General features: G+C 42.4%; 1 protein-coding gene across 4 annotated transcripts in view; it reads right to left on the bottom strand.

Annotated features, from left to right (window-relative positions):
- The window catches only part of IP6K1 (inositol hexakisphosphate kinase 1), a 39,339-nt gene that overhangs the window by 12,119 nt on the left and 5,096 nt on the right, over positions 1 to 22,124 (bottom strand). For 3 of the 4 annotated variants that reach the window (XR_007767232.1, XM_050904675.1, XM_050904677.1), the window contains exon 3: positions 21,908 to 22,007. The gene's annotated coding sequence lies outside the window, so the exon portion shown is untranslated. Of the gene's footprint in view, positions 1 to 19,819; positions 19,859 to 21,907; positions 22,008 to 22,124 lie in introns of all 4 variants that reach the window. The other variant, XM_050904676.1, reaches the window with a different exon arrangement.

Genomic DNA, 22,124 nt, shown 5'->3' with positions numbered 1-22,124 from the left:
TGATGCAAGAGACAGAGCCGGGCACCAGGTGGGGAGAGAGTCTAAACTCAGTTACAACTGCTCCACATATTCATCCGCATGCTCTAAAGAAAACAGTGATATAGCCAATATTTTCCCACGTACAAGTGAATGCGAGAAAAAATACTTTGCAGCAATTACCATTTCAGAGACAACGTTTTTAAAGAGGAAGCTATCTACAGGGCTTGAAAAACACACACTTTATAGCTCAGATCAGCTTAGTGTTCTTCATCAGACTAACTCAAAAGGGTTATTACTAAACATGGACAGTATCCACAAATAAAGACAGAAGAATCCCAGCAGTTTCAAACAAATGTAAAGCAGAAAACTATTTGAAGGCCTAAATATTACTCATACTTCCTCTGTTAAACAAGGGCATGGGTTCAACTATTTTAGCTGGCTTATGAAATTCAGAGTCCTTCCAATTATACTGTAAAATGCAGTGCACAGTGCACAATCCACACAACAGCTTGAGGGAGACCAGTTCATCCAAGCAGATCCTTTGGTATCCTCCTCCACCACCACCACCACAGCAGCCCAAACAGCAGTAAAACATTCAGGCCAGTTTAGCATTCTCCCTTCCAGACTGATCTGTAGTTACCAAGACAGATTGCCCATCAAGCCAGACTCCTGAGAGGCAGGGGGTGAGGTTCAGGAGCAGTTATCGATGACTACAGAAGGACATACCACATCCCATATTCCATTATCCTCCCCAGTAAAAAACTCTTATACTGGAAGAGAATTTGCTCTACAATATTTAAGTCTAGATGCCTGTCAGTGTACTTGCTCCAAATTTGTACTGCATACCTCACTGTTCAAACACTTAGTTTTTAGCAGGATGGGCATAAGAAGAGCAATAAGCTGTATCTTCTTGTAGTAACGCACAAAATATTTCCAAACAAAAGTCAGGAAGACACACACGGTAACTTTGCTCTTCCTAACCATTAAGTGGGGTAAACCCTGCCCCCAATACCAACATTACCCTCCAGCAGGGAATATGCCCTTCCACAGAAACAAACAGTGCTGTGCTCTCGAAGACCCAGCCAGAGTGCTCTCAAACATTATTGAACCCTGGCTGAAGACTACTGATGTCTTACCAGACCACCACCAGAATCAAGGAGATGCCTGCTCCTGCCAGTTCACAGCACCAGAGCACAGCCACCTGAGGATGCCAGCACAGGAACAAGGGAGTGGGAAGAGCCCGGATGTCCTCTTTGATGGTGTAACTTAAGGTGACAGAGCAACTAGCCTCAGAGGTCACCACACACTTGAGAGGTGGGGGCAGAGAGCTGCACTGCAATGGGTGTGAGAATTACTGCAGACTGCACCATGATGCTGATGTTCCCACTCTTTATAAGCAGTCTTGTACAGGAACACTGGCAATGCTTCATGACTCACTAGTAAAACTGTTTTCCAAAATAAAAAGGAGAATAAACATTTAAAATTGTGATGAATTACACGGCGAGAAAGCTGACTGCATTAAACCCTGTTGACTCACGCCTTCATTGTAAGCAGCTTGCATGTCTGTCTTTCCAGCATCGCCTTGCTGCGGCTCCTAGGACCATAGCCAGCCCTCAGGACCTGTGGTGATGAAGACTAAGGCAGATGGCCACTGATGATTCTGGAGCCAGGCCACAGGCGAGGGATAAATACTGACCTCAAGGTCACACTGACAAAAGTTGGACTTTCCCTTAACAACCCCAAAGCAGTCAGGATCAAAGCACAGGAATACAAAATACCAGTACACCAGGCATCTGGACAACGGGTGCCTGGTGTGCTTCTTGTGAGCTAGTCTTGTTAGCAAAGAGAAGCAGCAGCTAGCATCCGTGCTGAAAACCACAGTGTTTTCTAGTCATGCTGGATTGGGTGACCCAACTTCTACAGAAGAAAATCCAGTCTAAGAAAAAAAACCCCAAACTTCTCCCACTGTGCTATGAGATCAGCTTCCCACCACAAAAGCAGACCCACAGGCCTGAGACATGTCTGTCTAGTCAGCAGAAAATGGAGATGACCCCTGGGACCTGGGCACAGAACACAACTCTGCAAGAACCTGCGGCAACGTTTAGGACGTAGCCAGAAACATTTGGCCAGCCTGGTATCCAGGAAGCTACAAACTTTCCTAGCCTGCTTGAGCACATAGCTTTGAATCCTGAGCCCTCCCCCACATCTTGTCCAACACTTGAACTGTTTCCAAATACAGCCCTTTTTGGACACGCTGCCCTCACCAAGGCAAGCGTGGCTCTTCAGATCGAGGCCAGATAGTAGAATACAATCCGTACGCATGCATCAAAAGCGAAACAGAATTCTTAGGGAAAGCTGCTGAAGAATGCCAGCTGAGGAAGAGAATGCCAAGTAAGGCTGGTGGAGAAACTGCAACAAACCAGGCCTCGGAGAGGACAATAGCCACTAATAGGTGTGCTCCACCCTATGCCATGAGCTGAACAAAAGCACGCTTCCTTCACCAATACTTTTCCTGCCTCAACAACAGGGCACAAATGCACCAACTGCTGAAGTGTGCACAAGGAAAGAGCCTAATCTACTTTAAGATAGAGCTTGATTGAACTTACAGAAAGGAATGTAATTTCCACATGGAAAATAAAATTAAGCTTGTAATATGAGTCCTTAGGCATACCCTATGTTTCTGACTCCTAGAGATCTGAAGGAAGACTATTTGTGCCATACTTGATCACACTAATCACAAAGCTTCAGCACTTCTGCCAGCAGCCTGTGAGACCAAGAATTTTCTTCCTCTTCTCTTCCTCAGAAAGGAGCGGAAGCCAAGCCTTTTCAGCTCTTTCTGAAGAAAGAGAGGCTGAGCTGTGCACTTTTAACTATGGCTGGAATGCCTGAACCACTCGTTAAAACCAGCGCCTAGATCTGGGGTTAAAGAAGGCTTTTTTCTTAGAGGCCAGATTAGCAGGAATTGCAAAGGCCCTTCTGCTGCCACCTATGCATAAAGCACGGCATGCTTTCAAGGAAGGATGAGGTACTTGAAGTCCTTGCTAGGGATCTAGACCCAGAGCACAGACAATACCTGTTTTCACACTGGCACACTACAGTGGTAGCTTCTCTTTTTTTTTTTTTTTTAAGCCAAGCCTTAGCACACAACAGTGCATAGGGAACGTCTGTCACGTTTAGCAACATATGGAGCAGGTGCTCTGCAATGCTTTGTGAACATCTGTCACACAGCTGTCTGCAAGTGAAGGTAACCAAAGCCGGGGCTCAAATGGCCTCTTCCAGCTTGTATTCCTGTTCAGCCTAATGCTGGAAAAGCTAGCACTACTACGATAACATCAGGCTGGGGAGCAGGACAGGACTGCACGTAACAGGGATGATATAAGCTGATTTAATTCCCTTGCTGCTCTTTTCTCCAGGCTTCCCCTTCTTCACTGAAGAAATGCAGCACATTGGCAGGTGGGCACAGGCTGCCTGGGGACCTGCCAGTCCTTGTCACCACTATCAGTGTCACTGCAAAGGGGAGGCTGGAAGAAAGTCCAGCCCTGGTCGGGTCATCACCACTTTCCTCTCCAGTAGGCAGGGAGGATGAGCAAGAGGGAGCTGAGCTGCTGAATCCTGTTGCACCTAGCCACAAATATACCCTGCCTCAGTCATAAAGGGCACCTTCCTTCTCTGTTCAGAAGCACTGACTTCAGTCCAAGCCTGAGAGTTTCCATAGCAGCAAGACCTGATCGAACACGTACATTAACAAAAGGTTGCTTTATCAGTACCAGCCCAGATGATTTTCTTCCAAGTTTGTGCCTAGGAGAGCAGGCTCATGCAATATCAGCTTTGCATTTTATAGGAGAGATGAGAATATGACACATGCTTTCTAGAGAAGAGCTTAGGGAAGATCAGTGCTTGTGAGGCCTCATTGCTCAGCTTTCCGTGAGCTAATTTCTGGCTTCTCTTAATCTCAAAGAGGAAAAAAGTCTCCACTGGATACAGGTTATTTTTAAACTATTCCAACGCAAATGCTGCTGTTCAGCACAACTCTCAGATCCAACAGTCAGGGACACTTAGAAAGGAACTTACTTTCAACAGTCACAAACCATACGGAATCAACCTAACCCACCAAGAAAAGACGTTTCTTGAATTCACACTAGTGAAGGGGCTCAGAAAACTCCTCAACAGGCTCATCAGCAGAAAACTGTAGCCCCTGCATTCATAGCAGAGGGAAAAAGGAAAAAAAATTCACATCAATCCCATTGAAGACGTTTGGCTCAAAGACTAACTTGGTGTCCTGGTTTAGGCTGGGATAGAGTTAATTTTCTTCCTAGCAGCTGGTATAGTGTTACATTTTGGACTTAGTATGACAATAATGTGGATAACACACTGATGTTTTCAGTTGTTGCTAAGCAGTGTTTATACTAAGTCAAGGATTTTTCAGCTTCTCATGCCCAGCCAGCAAGAAGGCTGGAGGGGCACAAGAAGCTGGGAGGGGACACCGCCAGGACAGCTGACCCAAACTGGCCAAAGAGATATTCCGTACCATATGACATCATGCCCAGTATATAAACTGGGGGGAGTTGGCTGGGAGGGGCAGATCACTGCTCAGGAACTAACTGGGCATCAGTCAGCGAGTGGTGAGCAATTGCCTTGTGCATCACTTGTTTTGTATATTCTAATTCTTTTTTTATTATTATTATCATTATTATTTTCTTCTTTTCTGTCCTATTAAACCGTCTGTATCTCAACCCACAAATTTTACTTTTTTTCAATCTCTCCCCCATCCCACTGGGTGAGGGGAGTGAGCGAACAGCTGTGTGGTGCTTAGTTGCCAGCTGGGGTTAAACCACAACACTTGGAAAGAATTTGTAACTCAACTTATAGACTGAATAAGCAGAGGGAACAATTTCACCTCCAGCCTCAAAAATCCTATGTTTAAAGTTTTCATTAATGCTGGTAATAAAGCATACCTGCTCTTCAGTCACAGACCTTGGCCTCCTCCCCAACAGCGAGGCTTAAATAAGCAGCCACATCCCTAAGGAAGTCCTGAAGGACTGCACGATCATCCAGGTAACTCCACCCGAATGCCTTCCCAGTAGGAAGACGATGGAACGACTATGCTGAGTTCAGCATGAGGAGGAGTACGTTTAGAAACACTGCACTTTCATGTCAGCTGTGGGTACCAAATTCTACCACCTCAACAGCATCAGAAGGTGGGACAGATGAGCAGGTAAATGCACCACGCTAATCTGCTGACACTAAGAGAATGAGTCAGAGCTGGTGATGCTTGTGCTGAACCAGAGGACAAACACACCACACAGCAAGCCACTGCTGGCAGAGAAAAGGAAGGTGTGATTTTGTGGTAACATGCACAGAGCTTAGCCGGATGGATGGCACTGGGGAGGACTGCTCAGCGCCAGGGCGGCAGCCCCACCAAACAGACGAGAATTCACCACCATCAGATGAGTGGCAGTCTCAGGTTTGTGCCACAACAGGGGCGAAGAGAACAACTGGCACCTCGTAAGTTCTTACCTCCTCTTCTCCTGGTTAAAAATGCCCCAGAAGCCCTTGGAGGTGTCAAGGCCAGAGCCAAGGAAGTCAGTTTGGCCTAATCACCTACAGAGTAACTGCTGGCCCCCGAGCTGGAAAGATGCTGTTGTCATACATGTATGTAAGCACCTCTGGAGCTTGAGCTCCCACTCAGACCTCCACACAGACTCGACAAGTAGAAACGGTTGTGCACCTTAGGCTTGTGTCCCTCAGGCTCCTAGCCAGTACAGACACCTGGAAGGCTGGTGGGAAGATGGGACAAGATCCTCCCAGCTTGCGTAAGAACAAGAGGAAACCTCCAGCGAAAGCACCAAAATCCCAGAAAAGAGAAGTACTTGTGCAGCAATAAAATCAGTTTTCAGCCTTGAGAGGGTGGTTGACAGGAACCGAAAGGAACAGTTGATGTGCTGCCTCTCACACCTGCCACACACAGAAAGCAAAGCAGAGGCCAAAGTGAGGATTCTGCAACAGGAAAAACAGTTAACTCCCCCGACTCAAGAGCAAGAGCACACATATACTCCACTTTCAGACCATATGTGGCCTGCCAAAGAAGAGAAAGAAGGGATATTTTCTGGCTCTTTGCTCTCCACCATCTCATAAGGAATCCTCAGAAGAGAAGGGAAAAACAAGACCTACCTAGAAAAACAAAATATAAAACATATTTGAAATTAAAAGTCAACCAAAAAAGTTCCATCTACCTACACTTCATAATTTTTCTGCTTTCAGAATGTGTAAAAACATTGAATTAATGAAGAAAACCTAGGTGAACAGCTAGGCCTCCAGCTCTCTCATAGGGAAATGAGAGTCAAAAAAACCATGTATCAAAAGCTTGGTCTGCACAAGTAAAAAGTGCATGTTGATACTTTATTTATCCACCATGTTCTCTCTAGTTCAGTAAAACAGGGCAGATTTTGGGGTGGAGACAACTGCTTGTCTGGGTTGCTCTTTAAAGTGATCCTCCACAACAAAACCAACTCCAACCAAATGCCTGGCTTTAAAAAAAAAAAACCCAATATTACATTCCGATTTCTTTTGCCACTGATAGAGCCAAATCAGTGTCTGATCTCTCCTTTGGTTACTTCTTCAGACCATGGTTACACAGGCAGTCCTTTGACAGTTGCACCAGCATGAGCAGCACCCTCCCACTCTACTCTGCTGTGCTGGTACAACTGTTTGCAGCCTCACCATGAATCAAATTAGGGAAGTGATCACAGTTAAAAATAAACCAGCACTTTGTTTTGTTTTTTTTAAGGATTACTTTTCAACCCAGGTCAGATCCCCAATCTATTGTGCAGCTGTACAAACAGTTGTATCAGCACAAGGTGCCTGAATTGCTGATGGTTATCCTTGTGCCTAAAGCCAACGTTTGCATTCCCAGCTCACCTCTTATTTCATGGCTGCTGTAGAACAGGATTACTTACTAAACTGAACACGTAGGGTACTTTATTGCTGCAGCTTGCAAGCACGTGAAGGGTCTCTTTAATGAGACAAAATGAGGTCACACTGATGCGTATCCTACAAGGAAGGCATGGCTACTGAGCTCCCTTGAGCTCTTGCTTGTCCTGAATTGTACGTCATTTTTGCAGTCTGCATGCTGAAATAAACATAAAAACATGACTAACAAAGTCACTGATGCGAATGAACAGCTTTGGGCCAAGTTCTGAAACAAAACTCTCCTAGAAATTGCATAACCATGAACTATCTTGGTGATCTTCCATTCAAAAAACTCAAGCCTATGTGATGTGCAGATACCTCCTGATTTGAAGACTGTGACATTCAAGGAGTGGGGAGTCTATTTGCAGTTTTGACAACTCTTCAATTGCAGCTGAATTTTGATTTTAACATGGAAATACAAAAAGAAAGATGGAAAACCTAAATAAGCACTAAACAATGATGACACGCTAGCACGCTTTAGAAATGACCATGAGAGAAATAGACTGAAGGTTCTTTGCCCAAATTACCAGCTCAAATGCTGTTTGAAACAAAACCAACTGAAAATACTTCCTATTTGATGGCTGCCTGGCAACCTACTGGAAAGGACTTAGTTCTCAGTTCTCTGCTTTCAGCTGGTGACAGGTATCCACATCAGACACACACCATTATGTAAGGCCTTCTCATTGAAAACAAGGCACAAAAGATTGAATAACCATTAAGATTTGACTTCTAGAACAGGGTAGGAGGCATGTTAATGAAACAGCTTCAGGAAACAAGATTTCTACAGTTTCTGTTGTGTCTGCTCTAGAAGGCAAGAATCACAGTCTCTAAGCTGTTCAGCAACCTTGTTTTGTAGATGTCGTCAAATCAATCCACAAGGACACAGAAAACTAACAAAATCAGTATTTGGAAAATCTTACCCTTCGTTCCTTAACATGCATCTCAGGGTATAGTTCCATGACAGCTTAAATAAATCTAAGTCAGCACTCTTCAAACCCATCCCCGCTCCTGAGTCAGCACTGGCACTCACCTGATCCTGCTCAGAAACTAGCCTGGCAAAAAAGTCAACCCGGAAAAAAAAAAAGTTGTTTTTGCCAATGTGGCTTCCTGAACTGGTTTAGTGCCAGTGCCCAACGGAAGTAAAAGGGGAGAATCATCCAGCAGGGCAAGGGCAGGCAGAAAAGCAGCAGTGCCAATTTCATTCAGCTTCAACTGTCCTGCAACTGTGCGCTCAGAGAACAGTCTCAACCTGACTTTAGAGAGACATGAGTCGCTGCTCCCAGCAGAAAGATTGTTCAACTTTTTCACCTCTCCTGACGTCTTCTTTACACCAGCATCAGCACTCTTGCAGACAGCTAGATTAAGTACCTGATCTGGTAGGAAACTAAAACAGCAACCTGTAAAACAAAACAAAGAGCCCTCCGTTTTCAGCCAGATCAGGTCCCTAACAGATCTGCCCATGAGGTTCAACAATCCCCCTAGCATCAAAAGAAGGGAGAAAGTGGGAACCTGTGACTAAAGGCAAGGAAAGGAAAGGATAAAGTTCAACTTCAAGCAACTGCGAAGCTGCACTTACTCAACACAGACAAAATATCACAACAGGACTTGTAACATTTATACAAAAACACTTTTGTACAAATTGTACACAAAAAAATCAGCAGACCTAATTCTTCATGTTTTAATTTTCCACAACACACCATTAATACTTAAAATGCCCTATTTCCTCAAAAATAAATCTTTAATTTATTTGTTAGCAGCATTATTTTCAGAGCCGAAGAGCTACTAAAAATATATAGGGGAGAGTGAGAAACAGCCTGTTGTGATTAACTAGGGCATGACAAACAGCAGCAGCATGTGCAAGCAGTACCGAGGAGCAAAGCCAGGAGGAACAGTGACAACAACATTATACAAACAACATTGATTCACGAACAACAAAGAATTCTTAGAAACTGCTGCCTGGATTATGTCCAAGGCACTCTCTACCTTGGTTCAACTATTAAAAAAGTCACTTCAGAAAGCTAACCACTTCTGCACAACTAAGCTTTTTTGGAAGCAAGAGCTGATCCATCTAAAGGGCTTTACGTAGGAAACCACTGCAACAGTTACTGTGAAGGGATCCATAATCAAACTGGTTTCAGCGGGAATACACGCAACTTAAGTGCAGGTACTACCCAGAGTAGCTGTCAATCAATATACCAGAGCTCCCTGTGTGCTGTCATACTCAGAAAGGTGAAAGCCTCACCAGATATGCTGCAATGACACTAAAGGTGACATGAAGCTGGAACTAGGAATTTGTCCCCTGCCTCACCGTGAAAGCGGTCTTGTGCCATCACAGCTCCGAAAGCTGCATGTATGTACGTACCCCTCATCTGCTGGAGACCGAACACTTCACCATTCGCTGTGCACTGTGACACCTTAATGCTAGTGACATTATAGGGTCTTCTCAGAAGAATTTCACTTATTCATAATATCAAATACACATATGAAAGGATTTTAAAACATTAAGAAAATTCAGTAAAGTCATCATTTAGGATGGCATTTAGACACTGGAATTTCTCACAACTCTCCAATACAAGTAAAATATAGGTGCGATAAAATAAGGCAAAGGTAAAACTGCGGTGAAGCTGCAGAGTGCTAAGCAGAAGCACATGGTCCCATTTAGATCAAAGTATGCTCTAAGTGTCTCATGAGTAATAGACCGCTATCTGTATAGAATAAGACTTCATAACGCTGTCACATAAGATTATCAACCTATATACACGCAGCTGTCTTCTGGCAGGTAGTCTCTGCTTGTGCAAACCTGAGGCAGCAGGGGTTTTTACAGAGGTCAAGACTCTTGCAGGATTCATCTAGATCTATTTTCCACTGCTGTGAGATGAAATATGAAAAAGGCAGAGAAATTGATCACCAAGAGGCACAGCTTCGCAGAGGGATTGTTTCTCACCCCACAAAAGGTGACCTCCCAAAGCCTCTTTGACTCTCCTCTCCTTTAAGAGGATTACAAATCCTACCCTTGGGAGACCTCTGCTCAGCTACTGGCCCACTGATACTACACATTAATACTATGTCTTGTCTCTTCAGTCTTATCAGCAGAGAGATATTAGAAGAATTCATAAGGTCACTGCTCAAAGATCAGGACTTTAAATGGAATCTCTAACGCAAGCAGGGAAAGCCACAGCCAGTAGCGTTTGGTGGGGACTCGGCTTTGTGGCTGCCACATGCCCAGCTGCAGGTCTGCTTAGTGCAGACCAATTCAGCTTATTTGCACATGCAGGCTACCGACTACCCTTGGAAGCAGACATTTCATCAAGGAACAACTTAAAGCCAGAGATCATCATATGCTAAAAAATTAGGGCAAGTCTAGCGAATGCGGTTCACAGCTCCACAGCTCATGCACAGACTGTACCAAACCAAAGAGAAAGTCTCAGTGAGCACTAAGCCCAGGTGTATTTTCAAGAAGTGAGGAGCAGCAATGCACTGCAAGTATACATTGGCGTCTCAAATGGAAAGCCAAGGAGTAGACTGCAGCAAATTCAATTACATAAATCTTTTTTCACAGACACCAGGAACCAAGAATTTGAGGACAATTTTCCCCCCTTTTTTTTTTTTGGTTTTTGCACCTTCCAACAAGACACCATTTGGACACTTCTGAATGGAGCCTATGAAGCAAGTCCTGAATGATCAATCCCTAGACAACAGTAATCATTTTGCTTGCCACTTAATAGCACACAGATATGAAGCAATCCATGCTGCGATGCAGGTGAACATATGCGGTTTTTCCTTCACAAAGTAATCAAAGTTAAAATGCATTATGAATTCTATAGTTACAAAAACTGTGAAGACTAGACATGAAGAGAAACCTTAACAGGTAGGAACACATTGCCAGCAAGGATACAGAATCTCTGTGGATGGAGATTTAGGATGAGATTAGACACATATACAAGCTAATCCCAATGGATACAGTCAGTCCCAATTTAGGACAAATGGTAAAATGTTCCCAGAAGGAAAAAAAGAAGTATGTGGCTAACACAACAGAAGATCTTCTCAGATGCATCCGTAAGAACACGTTTCTGGCTGTTTCAAACGACACAGTGCAACAGCTAAGTGAAGCCAAGAGGTAAAGAGTTTTAACCAGTAACTGTACAGAGAAGCTACAGGGTTAACCACAGAAGCACAAAAGCCACAAGGAGCTAAACCCATGAAGAATTATTACAGAAGCTGTAAATGCAGAGGAGCTCAAATTACATTCCTTAAGTAGTTTTGATAAAATAAGAAATATCTACAGCTTTCCAAGAGACCACTAACTGAAAGACAAACATAAGCAGCTTGTGGTGAACTTGGATTTTCAGTATTTGTTCTTAACTTTTGAATTATGATGCTTTTAAAACAGAAAAAACAGCTTTGATTAAAAAAATGTCAGTTGCTGCAGATAATTGATTTCTACAGAAAAATCCACAACTAGGACAAAACAGAACTTCTATTTGCTATTTTTAATTCTGCAGTGACAAAAAACCTCAAGACAAATGTTATGCAAGACCATTAACGTCTTTGCTCATAACTGGCACCTTAATTTAGCACGCTACCACACTAGATAAACTGAATTCTTAATGCCGAAGTGTACCACTGGCTGCAGCAAGGCAGTAATAGCAATAATGGAAAGGAAAAAAATTCCAAAGCAAGCATCATATACTGAATTTTGCAATTACAGTTCCTTGGGCACAAGTAGATATACCTGAGTCTGGCCAGCTCCAAAGAAACAGTATTCTTTCCAGATTGATAATCCTATAAAGATTACCAGATGCTCCCTAGTATTTTAGGAACACTGAAGAGAAATCAAAGTACACAGTAGATCTGGACTGACAGAAAACTTCCAGCTCACCTTTTATACTAGAAAGTGGGTCAAACCCAAAGAGGCTGTAACATGCTGAAAAGGAAACTACATTTTGAGCAACTATTTTTTCTTCTTTACAAACTAACCTCTCAGCATTCCACACATCCTCCATGGCAGTTTAAGTTGGGTATGACTAAAATCTCCAAAACTGCCACGTATTGTACTTAACTGTAGTTCAGTGGCTATCACATATACACATATGACTGAAGGAAAAACAAAACAAGGTAATCTTGAAGAACATATATGTCAATCCCTGCCCCCCCCCCCCCCCAAGAAGAAACAGATTAATCTTCTACACTGATAATAAGCATGACTGATTAATTTCAACCAGACAGCCTCTTAAATACTGTCTTCCATCCATTCTTATCACATTGTGGCAAAGAATAACGTTCAGGAGGAAAACAAAGACTTATTAAGAGCCTACTTTCAGAAGCTATCATCCTGCTGTGTGGAAAGAGCTCTCTATGAATCACCAGTTCATCCTCCTCTGACTCCATTTACTCTTCAGAATTCCCTGATGTGCTTGAATTCATGCTCCACCCATCCAGACCATAATGTCCCAACTTGCATACAAGAATACTGCAGAAGACAGCATCAAAACAGTCAATAAACTTAAGCTAAATGGCCTCTAGTGCTCTTCCTCATCCACAAATCCGATTATTTTCTCACAGAAGACAATGAGGTGGGTCAGACACAACTTAGCTTTGGTAAACCCACACTGACTGTTCCCAGTCACATTCCTTCACATGCCCAGAAAGGTGTACCAAAAGGACCTGACCCGCAACTCTCCCTGGGACTGAAGTGAGGCTGACCAGCCTGTAGGTCCCTGGATTACCCTTTGGGCCCATTTTGAAGACAAGTGCAACATTTGCCTTTGTCAAGTGATCAGAGACATCCCAGCACCTCCGTGACTCCAAAGATGACCAAGACAGGCATCACTATGACACAGCCAGCTCAGCACCTTTGGGTGCAGTCCATCAGGTCCCATGGACTCACGTGGCTCAAATTCTCTCAAGTAATCCCTCACTCTGTTTTCATTTGGTTCTGATTGCTGCTTCCTCTTTGAAGCCTGCCTCTAAACACAGGGGCCTGGGAGACCTTACCACTGAAGAGTTAGGCATAAAAAGCACTGAATACCTCAAGCAAGTCTGTACCAACGATCGCTCATTCAGCTGCCTCATTCAGCAGAGTCTTTGTGTAGCCTTTTACTGCTGATGTAGAGGTAAAGCTACATCATCATTATCAGGGATGTTGTAATAAGCACTGTCCTGAGAGAAAGTAGCTGCTTCCACAATTCAAAGATAGAAATGCAGACTAACATAGCTGAGTTTGTTCTGTCTGTATTCCAGGTTGTCAAAGAAACCACAGGTCTCTTTGCAGGATGTAAAACCAACTTGCTGGAGAGTTACATGACCCCATTTCTAAAAAGTTTGGCAAAAAAGCCTCCCTCTCACTGTCCGCCAGGCTGAGTGAATTTAGCAAAGGGAAGTTGGCTCTGTAAAGAGCAAACCTTGGCCCTCCTGAAAATCCCTAAGAAAGTTTCATGGAGAAGCTTCTTTTCAGCTTTAATTAAGAAGAAAAATCTAGACGATGGAATAAGGAACTAAGATTTTTACCCAGTTAGATGTCAAGTAGCCAGACTGCTCTAGGTATAGAAAAGGAGATGCTTTATGATGACTCCATATTCTCATGGTTTTTACATGCGTAACATCTCAGTGTATCAGATGAGGGGGAGCAGCAGGAGAAAACTCAAAGCTGTTCTAATACTCCCCAAGAGAAAGCAGAACCAAAGGACACAAAACGCTTGCAGCCTAGGTCATTGCTGAAGGCTTCTGGCATTGAGCAGGCGTCTCATTATGCCATGCTCACACTGCCAAAGCAATGGCAGTACCTGCTGTGTCTGAAAGCTAGCACGGAAGTAACACAAGCAAACAAAACTACGTTTTATCAGACTCCAGAACTCGCAAGCCTCCCCTGCCCCCTTCTGGGAACAAGGTGGATTTGAAAACTTCAATATCTATTTCCAATGATAAAATTGTTTACTTGGGCAAACAACCAAAAGAAAACCAGAAAGAGCTTTTGCCTCAAGCAGGAGTCCCTTCAGCAAAGACATGGCTATTATTAAGTACATCTCCTTCAGCAGCAGAGAGACTCAAACTGGATTTTCTTTACCCGTACACTGAAGCCACTGACAGAAACTCATGCCTGCCAGAAAACGGCCTGACAATTCACTACAGCTCAACTGTTATGACTAAGCTGATTCATTTCTCAGGTCACTATGCAGATGCGCAATGCAGACTCCCTGTCCTTTACCCCAATATCTCCACTACTTACTTCCCCCCCCAAAAAAAGATAGCAACTACAACAAAACTTGCATGATATGCATTAACTGCTCATAAGCCTTCTCCACAAGTTACGGAAACCACATTCTATTAAGCTGCTGACTGAGACCTGATTTAAGCAAAAATCCCTTTGCAGTGACTTGCCATCCCACACATTTACGTTGAGATCTTAAATGCAAGAGACAAACAGACCTCATTAGGGCCAGAGGAGAAAAATTCTCCCACCCGCCTCTTCCTCCCACTGCTAATAAGGAAAACATTGTGCTACTGTTTGTCCGTGCATTTTTGTATTTCACAGCGTTAAAAAAAAAAAAGTTGCACTTTCCTCTTCACCTCCAGAGCGCAGTCCTGCAATACTCTGCTACTCAGAAAACTTAAGCAGATATTCAAACACTTTTCCTTTGTCTCTGCTTTGCATGTGGGCTACCGAGGAGGAAAGCTAAGCAAAGACCCCAATCCTGTGACAAGGAGAAGGGAATTTCCAAAGGAATGGAGCACAGCTAGTGTTAAGCAGCCATTTAGGATCTGTGAAGAGAAGTGTTTCTCATTTTGAAGAGACTGACCCCGCAGTAGAGATCCAGGAACTCTATCCAAAGAGCACATTGTGAGCAACGACACATTGCGTGCTCTCCCCTCCCTTTGCAAAGTCAGCTGGTAAGGAGCAAAAACTGGCTCCAGTACTCAGGAAGCAGCACAAATGTTTTGTTTCCTAGGAATTAGGACAACATCTAGATTTAAACCTATCAAGTCTGAGAGTTATGCATCAAAGCCAAACACAAACTTGCCACGAAGAACCATCACAAGCAAGCTAATATCACCCTTAAGGCCTTTCAAAACCAGCGTTTAATTTGGTTTGCTTCAAGCTCACTGTCAAGCAGCTTTACAATTCCTATGATATGCTGTGGGCTGTGACACCACTCTGATCCATTTCCTCCTCAGATCTATACATTGCCCTTTTTCTGAGCTGTCTGAGAATTAATTATATGGAAAATGAACAGTATTAGATAAAGGGATTCCAAGCAATCGGCTCTCTTAAAGGAACTGAGGACTACAGGATCTCTGCCTTCAAGAAATCTGTAGCAATGCCCATTCAGTACAACTCATGCTGTTAGAAAGAGAACAAGCTTAAGATGTAAACAAGCAAACATAAGTGCTATGCCCATCTTCTCACTTGTGGCCAGAAACAAACATACGCTTAGCCATGGCATGGGTCCTGCCTCTGCCTCTTGTCACCACTAGACCACATCAGAGTAGCATCCTGACCTGAGGAAGTTCTGCCAAAACTGCAGGTGATGATACACAAACAGCAGCTTTGAACAAAAAGATTAATACTCTGACTTTAATATGTTGCCTGCATAAGCTCCACCTACCCCTCCATGTAAAGTAAGGCAGTAAGAGTAAGCTTCACAGCCTCACGCAATCTGGAATTCCACTACCCAAGAGGACTTCAATCTCACATATGCAGGCAGAGATATACCAAGGCATTTCAGCAGTCAGAACTGAGTTTGAGAGTGAATGGAGGGGCATGTGCATTATGATTTTCTCTTTCTCTGTCTTACTGTGAAGATAAAGCTGAACAAACATTTTGCTTCAGCTACACTTGTCTTTTTCTACATAGGGAAGCTAACAACACTTAGATTTGGCAGGCCCCAAATGGCATCATGCTGTTTTACCGGACAGGCCAGCTTTTGTCTGAACACTGTTGAAACATTTAAAGTGAGGAGAAATACAGCAATTCTTAGATCTCTCCACTGAAGTTTAACAAGTCAAAGTGCTCAGTGGATTTGGTTAAGAAATTCTTTAGATAATCATAATCTTTGAGGTCATCCAAATGGAAAGAAAAGAACTAGGAATAGGCTACTGGTTTTGGTGCTTCCACTGAATGTTTCAATGATCTTGGTCAAACCATTCAGTCCTGGTGTACTTCAGCCATCAGCAAAACACCATTTCAGAACGGAACAGCACGATAGTCAAGTAAACTATCTGTATACTGTTTTGAAAAGACTACAGTTTGGTGATCATTTTATTTTCCATGATCCCCTGTCACTCCATTTCAACTTAGTCTTACCTGATAATTAAATTCTCAGGGTTTTAAGAATTTGTGTCCTAGTCCATCCACAATTGAATTGAGTTTGTTAATACAGACTCAAATTAGGGCACCTCTTTCAAGTAAAAGTGGTACTGTTTGGCTGAAGAACCAAACCCTTTAGCAACTTTTCTGCTCAAATGGCAGAAACAGAAAAGGACAATCTAGGAGCACATCAGTTCCACAGAAAGACTTACAAGCATAAAAGCAAGATTATCCAAACAAATTCACTTCACCCTTAGAAACAAATTCTTGTGCCAAAAAGCACAAGGAGCAGCTGTTATCTAGTGGTTTCTTCTGCTAATGTAGTTCCAAGACACTGATATTAAACATTATTTGGGGCTTTTTTAAGCATCTGAAAAAGGGCAGAGAGGCAGAAAAATCCAAGGCAGTTAGATGTACAGTACTCCAGATTATATCAATGCTCAGGACACAGCTTAAGTTATTGCATAAGAAAAGGAACTGCAGGTTGCCCTGTAATGCCAAGTGGACACCCATTCTGGAATAAATATAGCAAGGTTTGTAGGGATAGGTAAAATCTTTTATTAGACCAACTGATAGAGGATGCCCTCCTCTCCCACTGCAACCCCTTCTATTTTTACACTGCTGATGAAAAAAATTGATTCAGCTGGAAAAGACATATTTTGGGGCCCTAATTTTCTACCTAATCCTTCTTCCCTTGGAAAAAGCGCTAGTCACAATGACAAAAAAAGCACTCACATCACTGTCTACCTTCTCAACATCCCCAGCAAAACAAGCTTTATTTTAAAAGTGCGGTTTTATCACTGTAACTGTATCTACATTAAGGGATTCCACTGGCAGAGCTGCACTAGGCAAGGATGAACATGCTGATTAATGCAGCTGTCCCAAGCATTTGTAGCAGAAATGACCTTATAAGCACGTCCACAGGGAGTTAAAGCCACATAATCACGTTGCAAATCCATGCCCCCTACTTGGTATCATTTAATTTTCCTAAGCAGATGACCCTTAAGGGTCACAGACAAGAAAACATGAGCTGTAACTTCCCAACTTGACACTTCATTGTGTTTTTTTCCATGAGAAAGTACCAAACAAAGGTACATTCTCATATACGGTCCATTCCACTCTCATATACAGTCAACCCACTAAAAAAAAAACAAAACAAAAACAAAAACGCAGAGAGAAGGAAGAGAAAAATCTGAGCTCCATGTTAGGGAAAAAAAAAAATCTCAATGCAGGTGCTGCAAGAAAGTAAACAATGCCATGGAAAATGCAGGGATGAAGTGCAACATTCTGGTTTTGAGATTTTGAATAGGAAGTAACTTAAAGTTTCTGTCATAACAAACATATTTTAGACAAAGACAGTGCGCTAAAGCTAGTACTTAATTTAAGTAAAATATATGATATAGTATCTGATGGCCCTTAAAGCTAAGGTAGCAGATTTCGTTTGAAACTAGCTACAACTCTAATACTCTCACATTCCTTGTAACATTAAAAAATCCAATATGGCAAAACATACATGACATACAACTCAGGGTCATGGAAGGGATTTTGATCCGGGCCTTTTGTTATCCAGTTACTCTTCTGGGGATCAACATAATCTGCAAGACTCTCAATCACTCATACTGAAAATCTTAAAGCTGTTAAGATACCTTGGGGTTGTTTTGTGGCTTGCAATATGCTCTGAAAGGTAAAAGGCAAAGAATTAACAGAGATGCTCCCAGCCACTTGAGTGAAAATGAAAGGCAATCTAAACCTGAGGCTATCTTCTCAGAAGATACATAAATTGGACAGCTAGTGACAGCTTCAAGTTTGGCAAGATGCTATGCATTTTGAAGGGCAAAACACAAAATTTGGCATTTCAAAATGCCTGCAAGATCATTTTACCCAACCAGGAGCCAGAACTGCCATCCTTTGGTGCCTTCTTCTAGCAAACCTCACACTTCCAAGGGATCCAATGTAACTTTGGCTTCGCAAAAAGAAATATCCAAGGAGAAGGGAGCTCCTAGATGCCAAAGCAGCAGTCCCTGAACGCAATTCACCCTACTGTATTTCTTAAGCTCCTTCGAAAGGAAAGGGACCTTTAATACACCAAATCTTCATTATCACTCTCCTTATATACTGACACTGGGCAGCAGGCCTCTCTGAATACTCTACCACACCAGCCAGTTCTGTTCTGAAGGTCTGAAACAAGAAACTCCTTTTCAAATGAAGACTCCTATATTTAACTTCCTATTCACTGCAGCAGTTGCAAACAAGTTCTTGTAAACACTCTACAGGTCACAAATTTCCAGTATCTTATCTAAACATTAAGCTGCTGAAGTAGAGCTCAAAGCTCTTTCCAACAGGCTTTCTAGAGTGCCAGTTACAACAACTGAGGCCACTGGCTAAGTAACAGAGCTGTAAAGCCAAAGCAAAAAGAAAATAATTTGTTAAACCTGATCCATTGTCAAATTGGCTTGCGTTTAATTATTAAGTGCAGCACCTGTGGGTGTATATATATAAAAATAAAGGAATAAATTACTTTTTCCCCATATGCTAAAAAAAGCACAGCACACATTCATTTGGAAGACACACAGACTGTGGCAAGTTTGCTTTTAATAGCAGGTCTGTCTCAAGTGTATAAAAGCTACCTTGATTTTTCACGCCTTAAATTCCTCTAAAGATACTGGAAGACCGTGTTCCAGCTTCTACAAAACATCAGTCTGCTAAATCAGATGTATTCTCACAGCCATCTGGGTTACAATACATCATGGGCCACATATAGTTAGGGAAAGCAAACTGACTCTTTAATTTTCTTCTCCAGCTCAATACAGTGTGATAACAGGTGCCAGAATCATACCCTCTCGGACTGAAAGACACAAACTAACAAGCACTATGGGTAGAAAGTAACATGCAGTCCTCCTCTTTGAAGACTGTAAGAAAACTGCAAATGATAGCAAACCTGAAACAACAAAAACTGCTTTGCACTCACGGAAGAGTCAACCTGCCAAGCTCACTACCATAAGACACTGACCTTATCAGAATTTTTAAAAGGTTTTGAATTTTCTTCTGGTTGTCATGTCACAATAGGATGAAATACAAAAAACCACAAAGTCTGGAAACACTTCACAATCTAACTTGTTAGCTTTAATTGTCAGGTTTTAGGAAGATATTTTAACTGCAGTGAATAGAGAGCTTAGTTTACTTTTAGCTGGTGAATGATATAATACCCTTAACTATTTTAACTCTGAATACTTGAGTCGAGCTGCATTTACAAATGATAATTAATTTTTAACACGACTGGTTTTTGTTATTAGGTCAACCAAGTTGTCAATAGGTTCACTGTATTCTCAACTGCTGAAATACACATGGAAGTGTCAGTCCTAAGGATGCTACATGACTAATTAACAGACCACAGGAACAGAAATACCCGTGATCTTACTTAACTAAAGCTAAGAATAATTAAGGGGAAAAACAGAGACCCCGAGCGCTGCTATTACAGGAAAAAAAAAATACCAGTGGGCATAGCACCTGAAGAAGAAAGAGTGAAAACTATTCAGATTCCGCATGGTGCACAACAGTGGTACTTACTCAGTCTGACTAATGGAGGTTAGAGGTTTTCTCTCCGTTCTGTAAAAATAAAAGATGCATAATGCATGCCTGATAACGCTTATTGGTTCAGATTTAGCTTACCTTCAAATTTTAATAAGTGTATTCAGGTCAACACTTGTGGTAAGAACTGTGAAATATTAAGACCTCAATTACATAAAGAAGATTTGTATCCAACCAAAGAAAATGCCACTTGCACAGCATAACAAAAAACACAATATTTGGTCCAAATGGGAAATAAAGCAAACCATTCCAGTATTGCAAAAGTAAGAGTATCCATAATCATTTTGTATATGGTCACATTTAATTTAAGCAAAGTCCGCATATTCAAGATTAACCTGATGTGGGTTTTATTGTGGGAGGTGTGGGGGTGTTTAAGAAACTATCTAAAAAAACCTGCATATGTAGTGTTTCAACACAAAGTGAGCTTCAGACTGCTTTAACAATTCTTTTGGGACAGACTCAAAAGACTGAAGTTAAAAGGTCTTTTTTTCCCCTACATTTGTGGGCTGAGAGAGTCAACCCCCATGAATGTGACAGGCATACCTTCCTCAGATCCGCCATGTAGCTTTACACACAGACCACAGTTCAGAAAAGCGAAATATACCTTCCACTAGGCAGCAAGTGTTGTGAGGGCCTTCCAGAGCTCCAGGACTTTACCACTTTTACTTACAATCCACAACAGTACTCAAACCAACACAAGAGCACAATACCTCATCTTCTGCAATAGCTCCAACATTTTCATTGAAGTTACTCTTTGCTTTGATTCAGCCACTGACTAAGACACAGGACTATGTAGCCCCCTAGGCTTCTCTCCCAAATCCTTCCTGCTTTAAATAACTCACTGACATCTGCATTCACTGGTGCACTGATTTTGGTGCTCGAAGCTGCTTATCGCCTATAGTTAGCTGTAATGAGATCATCACTGCCTCCCGACACGTGCTTAAGCTGCTTAGACAGTACTGTCAAAGGACACAGAACAAACAGCCAGCCCTATCTTCTTGTGCTTTTCTAAGATTTCTAAACTCACTTTTTGAAACACTTGACAATACTTTGATACCAACAGTGGACAATGCTAATTGGAATTAAAGATTACATGATTATTTTGCATAAACCCACTCTGGCAGTTTAAAAAAATGGGGAAATGCAGCTCAGCACAGAACTACGGGGGGGGGGGGGGGGAGAGAAATGTCGCAGCAGAATAGATGAGCTATATAGTAGTTCCCGTTTAGATCAGCACTTAAGTCAGCTCTGACAAAGACACAGGAGCATCCCCTGCAGAGAAGGCACCGCATGTCTCCTCTCCCTACCCCAGGAACGCAGTTGTGGAGCTCAGCGTCTTCGGTCATTACCTGTTGCACTTCAAACTAGCAAAGACCATTAGTCACGCAGGTCAGGGGCCTCCCCACCAGAAAAGTGAACTGTGCGACACAACCACTATTTAAACACGCAGAAGTTTCTCAAGAAAATGAGGTCATTTGAGTCTGCTGGCAAACAAATGCTTATACCACAGGTACTACTATGAGTCATATCTTTGTTGATAAAGAATTGGGGGGAAAACAGGTATGCTATACTTTCTTCCAAATTTAGAACAGCACAAAGTAATCCCTTTCAGCCTGGAAGACTATCAAGCCAGCCTATCATCTTTCAGCAAACTAACCTCAGAATAAAAAGGAAAAAATAAAAACCAGACAATGATAGCTTTCTGAAGTCATCGTAAGATAATTCAGCTGCAATTCAGCCACCTAAGTGGCCAGAATTGCTAGAGCCTAAGAGTGAGCCTCCAAATCTTGGAAGCTTAGTCCTTATTACAAAGAATTGACACTGATTTGATTAAAAGTTAACAAACATAAAACAGGACTGAGCTTTTCACTCTGTTCTAGTGCACTTACCTGGGCATTCCTGCAGTTTCCTCCAAAGATAAGAGCATACCTCCCACAAACTGTATCTACCTATACTTACTTGAAGGGTAAAATTACAAAGTGAGAGGTAAAAAGCAAGTAGCTTATTTCTCTTTGCATGGTATTTAAGGTGGCCGCATATGTATTTCAGGCAAAACAGAAAAGTTACCTCAGAGATGTCACCCAAGCTCGCTCTGTTGAGCAGTCACTGGAATACGGAGCCAACCTCTCACAATCAAGAGGGACCAGGTCGCCAGAAGCAAGTCAGCCTGCAAGATGTTGTACAGAAACGAGTTAGCAAGTGCTAAATTAGCTTTTATTAAGATCTTTACTTGCTCATCAATTCAGAACATTTGAGAGCATGCTTTCCCTCAAGTCTGGGACCA

Source organism: Gymnogyps californianus, chromosome 13 (assembly GCF_018139145.2).
Source record: "Gymnogyps californianus isolate 813 chromosome 13, ASM1813914v2, whole genome shotgun sequence".
Lineage (NCBI taxonomy): Eukaryota > Metazoa > Chordata > Aves > Accipitriformes > Cathartidae > Gymnogyps > Gymnogyps californianus.
The sequence above is the reverse complement of the archived record's forward strand: the minus strand, read 5'-3'. Positions and strand labels throughout refer to the sequence as shown.